The sequence below is a fragment of the Pelodiscus sinensis genome, chromosome 9 (genome assembly GCF_049634645.1).
Source record: "Pelodiscus sinensis isolate JC-2024 chromosome 9, ASM4963464v1, whole genome shotgun sequence".
NCBI lineage: Eukaryota > Metazoa > Chordata > Testudines > Trionychidae > Pelodiscus > Pelodiscus sinensis.
Genome location: NC_134719.1, coordinates 57,887,893 through 57,902,298, shown reverse-complemented (window position 1 = coordinate 57,902,298; position 14,406 = coordinate 57,887,893). Strand labels below are relative to the sequence as shown.

The 14,406-nt window shown below is 49.7% G+C and overlaps 1 long non-coding RNA gene across 3 annotated transcripts in view; it reads left to right on the top strand.

The window, feature by feature from the left end:
• LOC112546395 (uncharacterized) overlaps nucleotides 1-14,406 on the top strand; it is a 50,018-nt gene that overhangs the window by 24,756 nt on the left and 10,856 nt on the right. The gene's annotated exons all lie outside the window — the stretch shown is intronic.

Here is a 14,406-nt window from a genome sequence, read left to right as displayed (position 1 = left end):
GCCATCCTGACCACACGGCACTCCGGCAGCAATTTAAAGGGGCCCAGGGCTCTGGCCACTATTACTGTGGCAGCGGTGGCAGGTGGGAGCTCCAGGCTCCTTTAAATCACCGGATCCTAGGGCAACTGCCTCCTTCCTGCACCCCCTTCCCCCGTTGGCAGGCCTGCATACCTTTGTATGGCACATTACAGAGATTAAAACAGGCATGGCCCTGTCCCAACGAGCTGTGAGTATAAAATCGGAGAAATGTTGAACTCAACGATCACAGACAGTGAAGGGCAGAGGGGAAGGAAGAGAGTTGAAGGAAATCTCCATGGTGTGTGTCATAATAATCTAAATGATTTACCATTTCTGGTCAGTTTTAAATGCAGACAGAAGCTAGACCAGTGGTAGGCACAGATGGCTGAGGAGAGGGAGCCAGTCTTGGAAAGCCAGGTGCAAGCAGAGGGTTGGAGGAGGGACTTGAAAGGGGATGTTTGGCACCTAGAACTGCAGTGGGACCCTGGGTACAGGAGCATTGTGAGGGGAGGCGAGAGAGGGAGGACGCGGTAAGGGGAGAACAGGGCTCTACCACAGACAGTTTGAGTCTAGCTTTTCTACATTTTCTTTTCCACGGCTCACTAGAGCAGGTCGCCTGGACTCCTTTGATGTTTTCTGGCACATCTGTTTTCGCAAGAGAGCCTGCCATTCAGTCAGGGAATGTAGGGAAGTGTCTGTCTCATTGGCCCTCCATTTACTGACTGTTGCCGCAGGGACCGAGAGTCACTTCTGGGTGGGCACAGCCAGGGTCTTGTTGCTGTCGCTGGGACCTTGAAGACCCTGTAAGAGGGATGCTGTGTCGGAAAGCACAGAACCACTCGTGGTTTTGTAGGTTGTTCCTGTTCATATGCTCCCCCAAGCCAGAGTCTTTGGCCTGTTTCTGGAACACCATTTCAACCTACAGTGGAAGCTACAGGACACCAATGATCCTGGAGCTGCTGCTTCCTGTCTGCACACTGCTGCTCCGTAGCAGAAACCCGTCACCAAGGGCACATGGGCAGCTGGAGTGATACCCCTGTGGCATAGTGCTCTTAGGTAGCAGCAGCTCACAGGCACCACATCTTGGCTGCACAGAGCTGGGAGCAAGCCATAGCTCCTCGGGGAGCTCTGGAGCTGAGTCCTGGGGGAGTGTTGGGGGCCAGCTGGAGCTCTGAAGAGCAGATTTCTAGCCTCATGCCCAGAGCAAGAGGCATTCAGTCCCAGCACAGGTCTTAGAGGCAGCAGTGAAAAGGGGAGCCAGGTCCCAACAGAGTGCTCAGAGGGGTGAGATGTTCACAGAGGCTCAGATGTGACTTTTTTTCACCACCTGCTTAAAGAGATAGCATTTTATTTTTCCCTGGTCAAGGGCAAGCCAAAGCAAGTAACTAGTCCATCAGTAATCAAATAGCTCCGCGTCGTCCCCTTCTGACCTCCCCTCCTCCTTTCCCCACCTCTAACTGCTCTGGAAGCCTCTGAATCCTGACGTTTTGGTCTGTTTTTAATACAGTTTGAGGCCTGCTCCAACACTCTCACATGGACTGCTCATGTTATGTGGCAGCTGCTGTGTAGGAATGGTCCCTCTGCCTAGCCTGGAGACGGGCTGCCTTCTGGGTCATTTAGTTGATTCAAAACAAAAGAGCACGCCGTAGCTGCATGCCGCAGAAATGGAAACCGCTGCTCGGGAAATCTGTAGCCGTGCAGAAGGAGACGATTTAAATAAAAAAAATTAGAATTTCAAATGAGCTCTTCAAAGGACTGCTGCTATCTGCCCTGCTTGCTCTCGCTTTTTATAGCATCTGAGCATAAATCTGCATGGAGAGCGCCGATGGCAGGTTTTTTCATCTTCTCACTTCACTCCGGGCAACTGCTCTTGAAAATCACTGTACACCACACAATGGAGACGATGGCAAGACGTCTTATCTCAAAATAGAGACGGCGCTATCAAAGGTCACACTCTCCTATTGCATGCACTCCAACGGGAGGGAGGAATTGGGTCCGGAGACAGATTTAGAGAGATGACTCAGGAAACCAGAGGGAAAACGAAGAGGGGAGCAGGTCATGGAAGAGGGAAGGGAACGTGAGCGTGAGAATGAGCAGAGGACAGAGCAGCTCTTGTTCCAAATGAAAATAGAAGTTCAGCCCCATGAAAAAAATCACAGCCTGTGGGAACTGAGTAAGAAGCACCAGGGGCTCCGTGCGCAAATGCAGATTGGACAGGACTGTGAGTGGCCGGGGGTGAGGAGCACGGGGAAGCTCTGCACTCGGCATCAGCAAAACCAAAGGGAGTCTGGCCCACAGGTCTGCACAGGAAGCTGAAGAGTGGATGTCGACACACTGGGTCATTTAAGAGTCTCTTCCTTCCCCCCCCCCAATGTTCCCAGGTGGCTCTTTCCTTGGGCCCCCTCCCCTCTCTGGATCGAGCTCTCTTGCCTGTCCACCGCTGATTTGCTTCTAGCCATTCAATCCTGCATCCCAGCCTAGCTCCCTTTTTGGTTGCTTCAAGTTACAATGTCTCAACCAATTCCATATAGTCCCTGTGAAACCTTCTCCCACGCTCTGTTTGCTATCACTCCCATCCACCCCGTCACTCTGGCCCACAGTCCAGGGGCCATTTTTAAACACCCCCTCCTGCTCTGGCCCCACACATTCAGCCCTAATATTACTGCTGCTTTCAAATGTTTCCAGGTCCCACTCTATCCCTACAGCGTCCTCGCTCAATCAGTCCCTGGAAATTTCCTGGCTGGATTGTTGTAACTTCTGCCTCTTTGACACCCAACTGCCCACCTCCCGTGCACACAAAATGCTGCCTCTGCAGCCCCTACTTTATATCCTTCTACTGATGCCTCATCCTACCTGACGTCAGCCCTTGGCCATCCTGCCCCTCTGTAGTCTTCATCTTTAGCTCTGCTCATGACAATTGCCTTGTCTGCCTATTTACCGACTGCTCCCACAAGCCTTCCTGTGGTTTCTTCCACGCCATCCTATAAAGCCACTATCCACACCCTTCAGTGGGAGACTGCTGAAGAAATGGATGTGCCAAGACACACACAAGAAGCTGTCTGCTGGGTCTGGGAGGGAAGAAAAGAAGTTTCTTTGCTATTCCCTTAAGGTACATCTACACAGCAACGTTATTCCGAAATAACAGTCCGCATCTACAGCAGGCAGTTATTTCGACACTACTTGGAAATACTGTCAAGCTGGAGGACTTCTTACTTTGACTCCTGTAACCCTCATTGTACGAGGAGTAAGGGACGTCGGAGGAAGAGGGCTCTCTTTCGAAATAGGTGCTGTGTAGATGCTCCCCATTTCAAAATAAGCTGTACAATTGCTGTAGCGCCATTGGCGTAGCTTATTTCAAGTTAAGCCCTGCAATGTAGACGTGTCCTATGGGTGCTTGCCTACCCATTTTTAACTTATAAGCTCTCCAGAGCAGGAAACAATTCACTTTGTTTTGTGTTTTCTAAATGCCTAACACCGTGACAGTGCTTCCAAAACCAAACCGTTCATTATAATCATTGCAATAGCTAGGATCCCGTTTTTAAAGAGACAGTCCCATATTTTCTTAAAAGGGAAAATTGACCTATATTTTCTGTCTCTTCCCTCTGCCACCTCCAGTACTGGTGGCTGAGGAAGACACAGTGCATGGAGCTGGCAGCGCCCCCTGCTGGTCCATCAGGGCAGCCCCTGCTGTGAGCTGGCTCTTGCCCAGCAGGGCCCCACCCACCGTCCCTTCACACCCCCCTGCAAGACCTCCTACTCCTCATATCCCCCGATGGGTGTCCCACTCCCAGCATCATACAGAGAAACAGCCGGTGGTCGGAGTGCTTAGTTCACCACCAGCCTGGCCAGCAGGCTCCTTCCTTTCCCCCACCCTGGCACCCCGGGAAAGCCCAAGACCTTCTGGCCCAAGGTGAGTGGTGCCCTGCACGTGCCAAGCCCCTGCACAGCACTGGCATGGGACAGCCTCTCTGCCCCTCAGCTAAGATCTGGAGTGGGCGCGGGGAGGAGAAGGGAAGAAATTTCCAGCCTGTTCATGCCCTGAAACTGCAGGCTCCACAGCAGCCCCCAATGCAAGGGCTTAGCCGCTTCTTCACCCAGGTCTCTCCTTCATCCCCGCCCTGGTCCAATCCCCCGGGAGTGCAGGGCTGCCTAAGCACTCACCTCTGCTGAGCTCTCTCGCTGAAGTCCCTGCAGTCAGGTTCCTTACAGCTGAGCCCATCTCCTGGCTACAGCACAGGCAGGACGGGATGATGTTGGTGGCCAGCAGCAGCCTGGAGGTATTCGCTGCCTTGCAACACTGTGCAGGCAGGAAGGGACAAGCTGTTCTCAGCCACCTGGGGGAAGAGGTGGGTAGTGGGGAAAGAGAAGAGCTCAGCAAAGATATGGGCCAGGTCCTCCAGCCGTTGCCCTCCTGCTCCTTTGCAGCTGGAAGCAGCTCCCGTCCCTTCCCTCCTGCACCGTGCTGAAAGGCTGCTGCCGGCCACGTTGTAAAGTGAACCCTGGCAGAAATCTGTGTGGGGGGGGGTGCTCTCTGCATATGTTGCCTCAGGAAGATGCAGGGCCAGGTACCAGGAGATGCAGGGCCAGGTACCAGCACACAGGTGTCCCATAGCCACTCTCCTGTGGCGGGGGATTTATCTGTGGCACAACAAGTGGCCGTCTGTGTTGCAGTCCTCACTTCATAGACGGGTCTTCTTGTGGCTGAGAAGGGGCCCCAACTTTACCTGGGGACCCAGCCAGGCATGGAGCACAGTGCCTGGTGGGGAGAGTTGTGTTGGTCAGTCACCCCTCCTCTGTGATAGTGTGAGTGTGTGTGACCTCTCCCCTGTCTGTGTGTGTTTGTGGAGTGGGGTTGTCCACTTTCCCACACCCCACCCCTCTGTGTGGACCCCAGAGCTTTTAAGATCAATAAAAAGAAGCCAACTAAACAGAATTTCTTTTTAACGGGCTCAGTCAACTCGATGTTAATTTAAATGTTTGTATGATCGATTCCTGTTGAACTTCGGGATCGGGACTTATGGGCACCCTATCAATCACATGGGGAGATCCAGAAGATCCTTCTGCATAGGGAGCAGCATGGTCACGTGAAACACTGATGACCCAGACGTGCTGCCTCCAACACAGCCATTTCTAGCTGAATTAATGAGCCAGAAAAGGTAGTTTGCTCTCTGAACACATCACTGCTTCTGGCTGCTAAACAACAGGCTGCTTACGTAACCCGTCCTGCCGATGAACACCTGTAAAGAGAGTTCTCTGTCTGGCTCAGCACACAGGTGTCCCATAGCCACTCTCCTGTGGCAGGGGAATTTATCTGTGGCTCAACAAGTGGCCGTCTGTGTTGCAGTCCTCACTTCATAGACTGGTCTTCTTGTGGCTGAGAAGGGGCCCCAACTTTACCCTTGACTTAAGTGACCAGGCCTCCCCCCCGCACTGTTCATGATCATGAGTAATTGGCCCATAGACACATAGAGCTGGTAAGGAACCTCAAAAGGTCATCTAGCCAGACCTGGAGGCAGAACTAAGTATACTTAGACCATTCCAGGTAGGTGTTTGTTCAGCCTGGTCTGAAAAACCTCCAGTGATCGGGATTCCAAACCACCCTATTCCAGAGCTTAACTACCCTCAGAGTTAGACCCTAACCTTAGCCCTATCTGAAATCTCCCTTGCTGCAGATTAAGCCTATTACTTCTTGTCCTACTTTCCGTGGCCATGGAGGAAAAATCGATCATCACTCTTCTTATACCAACCTTCAACCGTCAGTCCCCCGTCCGTCTTCTGTTCTCAGGACTAAACAGGATTTTTTTTTTTTTAGCCTTTCCTCATAAATCAGGTTTTCTAAACCTTTATCGTTTTTGTTGCTCTCCTCTGGACTCTGTGGAACTGTGTCAAAATACTTACGAAACCCAAGAAACATCATGTCTCTGGCTTGGCCCCCGTTCCTCCACTAGGCTAGGGTTGGTTTGGTATGATTTGTTCTGAACCCGTCCATATTGGCTGTTACCTAAACCCTGTCATCCGATTAAATGGGCAGTTGTTCCATGTGTCAGAACTAACTTTCATCTCAAAAAGGGAAGGGGAGAAAAATCTGCCTTCACTTTGTATGTGAACTCCCCCACTCCAGAAGCACCCTGTCTCCCCTGTCCTCCTGCTTTCCTCCTACCGCGTGCAGACGCATTGTGCCAACTGCGTTATCCCCGATTCCCAGGATAGCAACTTCCCATACCCTGGTAGAGTCATCTGCCGGGAATGGCTTCCTCTGCACCCGAACTGTGTGCAACAGGCCTGGGAAAGGAGACACACTATTGGTCATGGGCCTAGTTCTGTTCAGCAAAGTTTAATGTCTTGGCTGGTGCTTCCTCCGTACAGTGTGACATCTGCTCTGCCAGAGGTAGGCGAAAGCAGAGGTACCCACGCTTTTGGTCTAGACCCTGGCTAATCCTTTTGCAGACTCAAGCAATAGATGACATCTGGGGAATCATTTGAATTCTTCTTACAAAGTAAAGGTGATACCCCCGTGGTGGTTTTTTTGCCTTAGACACCAGGCAGACTCTCTGAAGCTGATGACATCTGTCTCCCACTTCAGCTCTGAGCATGGACCTCAGAAGAACATGAGAGAACACCCCACCATGCCTTGTTTTCCCTACATTCCCTCTGCGGCTAGCAATGGTCCCTCTCCTCTACCCCTTTTCCTCCGACATGATTAGACCAAACTTGCTGTACCACAAGGTGGGGCTGTAGAGAAGACCTACTGCTACCATGGGGGCTCTCTCTGAGAGTCTCCGGGCCAGTCAAATCAATTCACAGTGTGAGAACAGCTTTGGGGAGGGACAGCTGTTTCCTTAAGGCCCCTCTTCACCCATTCCCTCAGGAGACTCACCCCATCCCCAGGTCATTCTCACAGCTCCCCGCCCTTCCATCGTCTTCCTGTTGCTTTCAGATTCAGAGCGGTGGCCAGTGGAGCGGGGAGCCATGCAGGACAAGGGAAGGCCATCTGCAGCCATATTGGTTGCATGTCCGAAGGATGCTCTGTATAACCCCTTATAGGGTCCCTGGTTACCACCTCGCCAATAAACTTCCATGTCTGCCCCCGTCACAAGTTCACTGTCACTATTTGGTGGCACGGGATTGTCCCCAGAGTCAGCATGAGCAGTGTCTTTCTCCAGCTGTGCACAAGCCGACTCTGACTCCGTGCTGTCTTCTCGATGATGCAGGCTTCCTGTCGGAATGGCTCCCCAAGCGGCAGTTTGTATAGACATTTCCGAGCAGCTAGATAAAGCTGTGAATGATCTTTTCTCCTCATGAACGTGAATGAAGTCAGAAGCAAACCCTCAGGCACAGAGGAAATGTTTTCCAGTTGGTGTTTATTACATCCTCACGGGATTGGTTACAGTAAAGGTGAATGACAATATTCCACTTTACATTGTAATGACATAAGTCAGTGATTATGACAAAGACGTCATCAGCCAAACATCCCCTACGCCAGATGAACTGCTACTGATCTGTTGGGTGTAAGTGACTCTTTCAAACAAGAGCAGCTAATGTCGAGGGTGCTCCAGACGGAAACCCTAACCACTGCCTTCATCTTAAACTTGCATGGCAAATAGGAAGGATCTACAGAGGTCAACTTCTGGGTCCTGTCCAGACTGCAGTTGAAGCTCTGCTGGCAACAACTTTGGTGTGCAAAGACTGTGGTGATAGCATAAGAACCTAATGAAAAGAGAACCACAGTACGGACAGGGTCTTACAGGAGCTGGCCTCCAGGTCAAGATGTCCAGTGATTCAACTCACTCATCCCTAAACTAAGGCTCCAGCGAGTCCCTGCTGAGCCCTGTAAAATCCCTGGTTCCTGGAAGTGTGTGTGTGGCTAACTTGCATGCAACCCAGGCCTGGTAACAAATTACCGGACCTAGCAATACCAGCTGGTACTGAAAGCCTCCTCTCCCCATGTAGTGTTTTCACTGGCACCCTGATTTTCTGATGCTTTTAATGAAGGATGCAGATTCCAGGTGGCATTTGGTGACTTTGACACAAGGGAAAAATGGAGACCCAAGTCCCTCGTTTGATTGATTGAAAAGAAAGGGAGACGGGATAAGGGAGAGGAGTCCCTTGGCTCACATTTCTCAAGGAAGCCAGTTCCATCCCATGGATTACTCATTGCCTGCTCCCATTGCTGGAAATCCCACTGAGCTCCATTCTCTTGCATAAGTAAATGTAAAATCAGACATCTCCTTCCAGTGCCGTTACAAGGTATTTTTGGCCCCAGAGCAAAATATTAATTTTGCATTCCCTCTCCTTAGGTTAGCATGCGTCGCGCTCTTTACTTTTATAGCTCACTAGCAGCAGCTGCCAACCCCGGGCCCTTTAGAATTGCCAGGCCCTGGGGAAATAGCCCCCGTTGCCTTCCCATCTGACACAACAGGCCTTTTTACCACCCCTTCCAGTAGGTGAGAGCAGATGAGGAGGGGCCGAGGGCACATGGCTCCTAGTGATGCACCCGGACCACACTCGCTCCTGGCACAACGTCTCCGCAGCCCTTCGCTCCCCAGGCCGCCTGCTTTCACCAGGGGCAGCGCCAGGCTCTCGTGGCCTCACTCCCACCTCCTGGCTTCACTCCCGCCTCTCCCACCCGGCTGGTAGAGGGGCTGAGCTGGCCCACTGCCCTCAGGGCTAATCCCGCCTCCACACTCACCCGTGTGACAGGAGCTCCCCTCAGCACTGCAGCCGCCCCGGCCTGCTGGAAGGGGCGGGACAAAGGCCTGGCCTGTCAGAACGTCTTTCTACAAAGTTCTGGAGTTTTCTCACTCATTCTGGCATTTTCTAGAAATTTCTCAAGTCTTCCAGTCTATCCTCAAATGTTTTCTGTGACAGACGGCGTGATGGGCACCTCTCCTTTTATAATAGTATAGATTATTTTCACTTATTGCGTTTTTGCTCCCCTGCTTATGATGCGCCTGGAGTGAGCACCCTGCTTGCCTTGCCCTTGTTATGGCCGTGTCCTTCTCCGCATCCTTTTTTAACTGAAGGGTGCAGACACTGGCAGAGGAATATGCAGATACTCCTCCTATGCAATGTGGTTGGCTCTGCACTCTACAGCATGTGAAAACAGAGCTGATCCTGGTCTAGATTCAGCATGTGAGCCCTGCCGCGTGGAAGGGTGAAGAGTAGAGGGATATATACAGATACGAGAACTGCCCATTCAGCCAGTAACACTCTAGCTTAGCAAACTGTACTGTGAATTCCCAGGAGGAAAATAAGCTGGGAATTGGACCACAGTCCTTCTGTGTGTAAACTGGCCAGCTGGACTTCAAACCAGATGGGAAAGGACTGGCAATGTGAAGCAGGGACTGGGGACAAGAGACTGACATCAGAGCCAAGTCCTCCACAACATCTTGCGCTGGGGATTCTCCCAGCAGAGCGTCATATCCCCTGTCTGACCTCACGTGCCTTTCTGCACAAATGGTTCATTTTTTGGTGACTGGACTCTCAGCTTCGCAGTTCCCTTCCACATACACATCCCGGAGCTTCCGCTGAGTTTATTACTCAGCCTTGAGTCAGAGGTACAGCTTTTTAATAAAGCCGAGGGGAGGTGCAGCGCAAAGCTAACCCACGTTGGCTGAACAAATATAAGACACCCACCTGTATAGAAACACTAGCCTGTTGAGATTGGGAAGTTTAACAGGAAGCACAGCAATAATCCCAACAAAGCAGCTAATGGCAGCACCAGTCCTGCTCCTCGCTTTGCCACGCTCCACTAGCAAACCTGGCGTGGGGCGCTTTAGAGATGGAGAAAAGGGGCACAAAATGAGGAGCAAGCAACAGTCCTCAGAAAGCCCAACTGGTGTAGAAAAAAAATCATTTCCGAAGCAGCTGCAAACGTACCTTGGGTTCAGTTCTATGATCTTTGACTTTCATGCCAGGCTGAGAGCTGTACCAAGACACTAGGTGAACGGAATGGCTCCGGCATCAGAGGAGAAACGGAATGTAGCTATCAGACGGGAAAACGTGCCCCATAGTAAGGGATGGGTGACAAGTACGAAGTGACAGGCAGTTGGTGTGTAAAGACAGGCGATAGCACTGTCTGCAGTGACACTCAGAGGGATGCTAGAGGGATATGAAAAGATACCAGACGGGTTTCTGGGGAAAATGAGACAGGTATGTGACAAGAAGAGACAAGCAGGCAGGGCCCAGTATGTGAGGAGAAATGAGAAGCATGAAATAACAGGTAGGCAATGATGGTTGAGAGGTTGCTGGGAAGAGGGGAAAGATATCCATGGACAAGGGGCCCGCCGGGACAACTTTGTGAGGCTACAGAACGGGAGTGCAGAGATAAATGAGAAGCAAGTGGTATGTAGGGAATGTTAGGGTAAGTTTATAGTTACAAGAGAGAGGGCTAGGAGACAGGAAACAGAGGCACTGACACATGAGAGATATTCAGGGACCAGGCTGAGGTGTGTTTTGATATTGCTCTGTATGCTGTAAACATTTCCCTGTGGTTTCTGTATCTATGAACATCCAGTTCAGTTTGATATATGTGCTGTTCCGGAAAAATGAGCTTCACGTCTCCCATTACTAGTCACTTTTACAGATGCTGCAGAGAAATGCTAACAGCTCATTTTATTCCCCTTACGTATTATCCCTATTCTAACAGTTACAGCCTAAATCACAGTAAAGATTGTATAATGGGAAATATTAAATAATTTGTGCATAAAGCACATGCACATTTGCTCATACATGCACGCACTCACACATACATTCCTTCAATACTCACGGCTGGCCTACATTAAAACTTAGGTCATTCGAGCTCTGTGGCTTACGGCTGTGAAAAATTTTGCACACAGAATGGCATAATTAGAGCAACCTTACCCGCTTTCTAGATGCAGTAAAAGGAAGGAGTCTTCTCTCACCCTAACTAGCCACCTGCTTCTCAAAGAGGTGGATTAACTACACTGATGGAAAACCCCCTTCTGTTGATGTAGCACTGTAGTGTAGCTGTTTCCTCCCATAGCACAGCGGTACTGCCTTAGAGGCGGTAGTGTACCCCAAAATAATCAAGACTGATCCTTCATACTTCCCAGTATGGAAGGCATGGACCCAGCAGTGCATGAATGTTGACATTTAAAGGGACATAGAGAACTTCAAATTTGGTTCCTAAAGGGGAAAGGATAAAAGCAGGTTCTGCTTCTACCCCTGCTTCTGTGGCACACTGTGAAATTTGATAACTTGAAAATGGCGTTTTCCTGTTTTTGAAAGTATTTGATCTTCCCTCTTGTTGTCAGAGATCCCCACAAATTGATAAGCTGTTCAGGGGCAAGAGCAAATGGGATCTTCCACAAAGTGCTATCAAAGGCAAAGGTAGAAAGAAACGATTTTTCTCCCTCCCCTTTCAATTATAGCAGCCTGACTTGTTACAATAATGGGTGAAAAATTTGCAGAGAGAAGTGTGATTAAGTTGTTGATGCTCCTTTAACATCAATAAGGGTTGACGTAAAAGGCAGGGTATTTACATTAAGGATTCATCTCTATAGACTGGTTTAGATCTTGCAATGGCTGAGACGAAATCACCATTTTTTATGAGCTCCTGATTTTACAGGAGGGGATTACATAACTCGTCTATTTTAATTTAATTCTGGCTGCCATTTGGCATAAAAGACAACAGCTGATGCTAATGTCTTGTTTAAAAAAAGACTTTAAATCATTAGGCTGTTTTCCGAGCGAGCACAAAAACGGTCTGAAAAATAACTGATGATTGCAGATGAAGGATTTCCCTTGTGCTGGATTCATCTCACAGGGGACCCTCTCTGACATTAGCTGACGAGGACTGAACATGATGGGTTAGGAAAAAAACTGGTCCTAAATCTATTGGCTGTACCAACAAAATCCACGTTCCCTATTACATACATTCCCTACTCAAAGCAATACGCCAAATCAAGAACGTGCAGGAGTAGGGGGTTTGCTGAGAGATGCCGGCTACTTCAAAATGCTTTGGTGGGTTTTTCAAAGAATTCAGGGCTCGATTCACTAATGGATTCCAGAGGTATTGGCTGGTAGATGCTCCCACACAGGGCTGACTGAGGTCACACTTGGGGGCAAAAGCTAATACGGGTCCTTCAGGAGAAGTTGGTAAATTGTTCCCCCCCTTTCAGTGGCGATAGAATGCCTCATTAGACTTTTCACAGCCCCACCGTCCAGCCAACCTCTCTTCCGCCCTATTCAGCCTTAATTGCCATGAATAGCAAACCAGCAATGTTGGGGAGAACATCACTGAGCATCCATCAGGAAGTCCTACAGATTTGTTAGCATGGGGTGGCCAGCTGCCCAGTCTGTTCCAAAATCTGCAGGAGAGTGTCAAATATTCCATAGCCAGACCCCAGTCATCTGTAATGAATGGAAAGATAGAAGCAAAGAAGGGGGTTCTACAGCTTCCATCAAGTACAATCGTTCAGCAATGGGCCATCGCCCCCGTTAGCTGGTGGGAAAAACCTCCCTTCTTCTTCCCATCCCATCCCGCCTTTGCCTGTCGAGCTGTACCTGTCCTTCGTTCCCATCAGGCAGGACCTCTCACCTCACTGGGTTTTTGCCTACTGGGTAACTCAGCCTGTGCAATGGAATATTCTCACCGTGCTCCAATAGTAGGCTGATCTCGCTGCTCCTAAAGGGCTGGGAAGTAATGGCAGGCATTTTGAAGATGTCTTCTGCTAAACTATCCCTGGGCTGTGTCTAGACTGGCAAGTTTTTCTGCAAAATCAGCTGCTTTTGCAGAAAAACTTGCCAGCTGTCTACACTGGCCTCTTGAATTTCCACAAGAACACTGACTTCCTACTGTAAGAAATCAGTGCTTCTTGCGGAAATACTATGTTGCTCCCGTTTGGGCAAAAGCCCTCTTGTGCAAATCATTTGCGCAAGAGGGCCAGTGTAGACAGCACAGTACTGTTTTGCGCAAAAAAGCCCCGATGGCTAAAACAGCGATCAGGGCTTTTTTGCGGAAAAGCGCGTCTAGATTGACACGGATGCTTTTCCGCAAAAAGTGCTTTTGCGGAAAAGCGTCCTACCAATCTAGACACTCTGTTCCGAAAAAGCTTTTAACGGAAAACTTTTCCGTTAAAAGCATTTCAGGAAAATCATGCCAATCTAGAGACAGCCCAGTAGTTTGGTGCAGTAAGGAGACTACAGGCTGGAGGGGCAGCTTGGGTTCTGAATTTCCTGGCTTGTGTGGGCTTGTGAGCTCAGCCATTATTTATTTTGGATGGAGAAAGGGCAGTGGAGCTTTGGAATGCTCTCTATAGGTTCATAGCCTGTATTCATGGAGGCTTTTAAGAACAAATTAGACAAACACTTGTCAGGGATGGTCTCGATAATAGTTCATTCTACCCTTCATGCTGGACTAGATGACCTCTCGTGGTCACTTACAATCCTACTGGTCTTTGTTCTCCACTTAGAGGAAAGGACAGTCGGAGTTGTGCACATATGCACCCTTTTCAGTCACAACCACAATACGGGGGTTCATATAAAAGAAAGAAAATATACATAGCTCCTCCTCCCCCGTCTTCACAGCCTCAGCATGTTCAGTGTCCTCACTGGCTGTGTTCTTTCCCAGAGCATAGTGTCATAGGAAACAGCTAGGACCCTGCAACCAGTCCCTGAAACCTACCATGTAGCCATGCCTGTCCTATCACACCTATCACACCATTCCAAAAGCTGCAGCTTCATTGGTTTCATGCGCCAGTGCACATTCAGGCAAGAAGCCATTTAGACTCTTCCTCATTAAGGAGCCAGTTCTGTGCGTTCTGCTCCCAGGGACTTTGACTCAACTCAACAGGCGCTCCCCACATCTGAAGACAGAGCATGGCCCTACGTGAGGGTGCCGCCATTGAAGTGTCATAGGAAGAGGAATTCTTCCCAATTCTTTAGGAGGTGTGTCCGGGCGCGCGCCTGCCTCCAACTGCACAGAAGACGCACTCAGAATGTGCCACGAACCCTGTGGCGTGATGCGAGTACATTTCCCCTAGCATCTTAGTGATCTCCCTCTTGCGCTTTTATCTTACATCTGCAGCACAGCGGGGACCCACGCGTGGCTTACTTGTGTAACAGGACACAAATATAGCCCAAGAAAGATCAAAGAATAATTTCATCAGTCTTTGATTGCACAAGGTTCCCAAGAGAGTTCTCTCTCCAGTCTCATTCGTTAGGCTGACTAAATGTATAGGCCAAAGGCATTCATGATAGATAAGAAAATAGATGGAGAAGCTGCACCCTGGGACCTGCATTTGGGTGCAGACTCAGTTTTCCACCCTCACACGCCTGTGATCCTGTGCTCTAGTCCCTGCCATTTATTTCACAATTCCCTTGCGAAGACCGTCTTTAAACTATGGTTCTCAGATCAGAAGGCTC